Here is a 3,070-nt window from a genome sequence, read left to right as displayed (position 1 = left end):
GAAAAAAATTGTCACATAATAAAGCAAAGGATTCCTATAGCCATTTTAAGTTTTGATATATTTTGGTGAGTTGACCATATATCCAAGGTGATTTACAAATAAAAATATAAAAATTAAATCATGGCTTTAAACTCCATAGGTATACATCCTATTTCAATCAAGACAATGGATATAGATAACTACATTGGATACGACATTGCATTTGATTGTAAAATTATAGGGAATAGAATGTTTTTTGATTTCTCATTGTTATTCCAAACCTCATGAGAGATGTTATAGGTCCATAATTTATACCTATTGTGGTTGGAATCAACATCCTAGAGACAACCGCCAGGTTGGAAGGAAGACTAATGCCTAGGACTTCCTAAACGAGTGCTTGCATATTTGCAAGAATTGTCACACACACCCAATATTTAAATTTAACTAAAAACAACGATTAAAGACCCTCCTTCAGAAGAAGTTTATAACCATCAAATGAAAAATTAACTCACAGAAACATCAATGCGATTGTACGGTGACCTTCATCACCTGGGTTTGTAGCTTAATAAATCATTGTAGTATATGGAATAGGAGAATTAAACTTAGAAAGAAATTGATTACACATGTTTTATCCTTAAGAGTCCTATGTAGTAAAAATCAGAATGAAACAGTGGAAGCAAAGATTAAAATGGGTGAAAAGATACGTAGTATGCTCTTTAAGGATTTGATTTCTATGTCCATACAGGATTTATACATCAATATTTGACTTCAATGAATCCATACATTCATGAGAAAAACATTCAGCACTACTTATAATATAATCTGAGAAGAAAATGAAACACGTATGAAGACACATAGCCAAAACACATACTATAAACTCAGGTGAGCCAGAATCCCCAAAAGCTTGTATTAATTTTCAACAGAGCAATCATACATCAATAATGCATAGAGATTCTCTGTTGGAAATACAATTTTCACAAAGTTATGAACCCTTTCAAAGTCTCTTCTCATAGTCTTTATAGGGCTCCCAAAGGAAAATTCATTACAAAAAATATTCCTTCTTGATTTTGTTCCAGAGAATCATCATACCAAAATTAAACATGGCTCGTAGCACAATTATCTATAATAGAAAATGTAACTGAATGGGGAAATAAAATAGTTACATAAAAGTAAAAGTAAAAGTGTCATTATTGACATAATCTGTAATATCTTCAATGTTGTTGGGAAGGAGGTGGTGGCTGCATTGAGGGGTTGATGATCTAGAGCATGGGTGGATCGATGAACTGCTGACACCTCTGCCATAGTACTAGATTTGAGAGAAGATACTAGAAGAACCACTGATTTGAGATCTTTAAAATGGTGAGGTCTGAGTAGTCCAACTTAGCCCTGAATAGTATTTTTATAAATCCAAGCAATTGAAAGTATTTCTTGAGATAATTGAAAATTGTTATCAACTTTAGAGTGGTAGTCTTCTCATGGGAGGAGTCTGCTCTACTTTTGACCTCCATCAGTCGTTTTTTTACTGATCCCAGGGGCTTAACTCACCCAATTCCCAACAGCTGGGAAACCCTGCCCTTATCAGTGCTTCAAACTCATGATTGAAACCATCCACCTTCCTTGCCACTACTCCCATGTATTCTTTAGCTCTCACTCTATCTTCCTCCTTTCAGATCATCTTAGTAATTGCCATGATGGCCCCCACTTTATCCACCACATCAAGAGACCTCAACTCACTAAGTGGCCCCTCATTCACGAACTTGATGAACTTTTATGCAATTTGCGAATTATTTACCCCATCCTTCTTAGTTGTCATTATGGAGATTTCAAAATCTTTAACTTTTATTTTCTGCTCATGCATCATGGTTATGAATTCCTAGTTGTTTTCCATCTCCTCAATAATCTCATCCCATACTAGTTGTTTAACTTGCAATAGTGACAAGTTCCCTTTTAACTTTCCCTTCAGCTTCAAGATCTATCTTTTAGCTTCTTGTAGGTCCTTAATGAGGATCTCAACATTAGTCTTGTTGATATCTACTTGATTCTCCTTTTGGGCCAAGTTTTTCTGGGAAACTTCTAGATCTCTTTGTACCTTTTTTAACTCCCCTTCTGAAATTTGGAGTTTAGTAAGGGTATTGGTTAGCTACTAGTAGGATTTTGGGGATCCTTAGGGACGATGACCATGCACATGTTTGAGTTGATCTTCTACTGCATCTCGTCTATCGTTTTCTTGAGGGATATGACCTCATGGTTCCTGTCAATGATCTCATTGGCCAAGCTCTCTTTTTCTGCCTCTACCTGCGCTAGCTCCTTGGTATGGACATGTTCATTTCCTGGCATCTTTATCTTGTGTCTTAGCTCTTGAATCTCTGCTTGGGAACCCTTGAGAAGAGTCTCCACAACTGACCTATCTTCGGGATTCATCCCAAGCTTCACCACCAAATCCTTGAATTTTCCATTCTGTATGTGGAGAGCATGGGAATTAGATTTATCTTTCTTCAACCTATGTGCAAATTTCTCCAGTAGTGTTTATGCCTTTCTAATGGTCAAGGCATTCTTATTCAACTCATTTTATAGCATTTCCCCTACCTCCTTGTGGAAATTGATTTTGTCTGGGAGGGGAAATGTTGGCTGCAATGGATTTAGAGAGGACACAATGAGCGGAAATTGATTGTGTCGTATCTAAATCCATTGCAGCCAGCAACCTATTTTGATAGGGGGATGAATGAGATTCTACCTGTTGCTACATCTCCTCTCTCACTTTCTTATTTATTTCTTCAATGATCTTGAAGACAAACCAACATGACCGTGGGAATGATGTGCTAACAGTTGCACCTAAAATAATTACTGTGAAGAAGACGAGGTAGCAGAATGAGACAGATCTTCCAATGAGATATGAAAACTTGGTTGATCTGGACCCTTCTCCACTAAGCTTGTTTACAACTCTTCTTCTTCTGCCTCTTGAGTCTTAGCCTTTTTGGATGAGGAAGCCCTTACCATCTCGGTATCTGTAATCTCAAACATGAGCCTTTTTGTTCTTTTCCTTTATCATTTAGAGTGTCAATCTCCATCTCTGTGTCAAGAGGTCATGATT

The sequence above is a fragment of the Pinus tabuliformis genome, chromosome 3_2, assembly GCF_031772625.1.
Source record: "Pinus tabuliformis cultivar Carrire ecotype Pingquan chromosome 3_2, CPIR1, whole genome shotgun sequence".
NCBI lineage: Eukaryota > Viridiplantae > Streptophyta > Pinopsida > Pinales > Pinaceae > Pinus > Pinus tabuliformis.
This window is presented reverse-complemented; position numbering follows the sequence as displayed.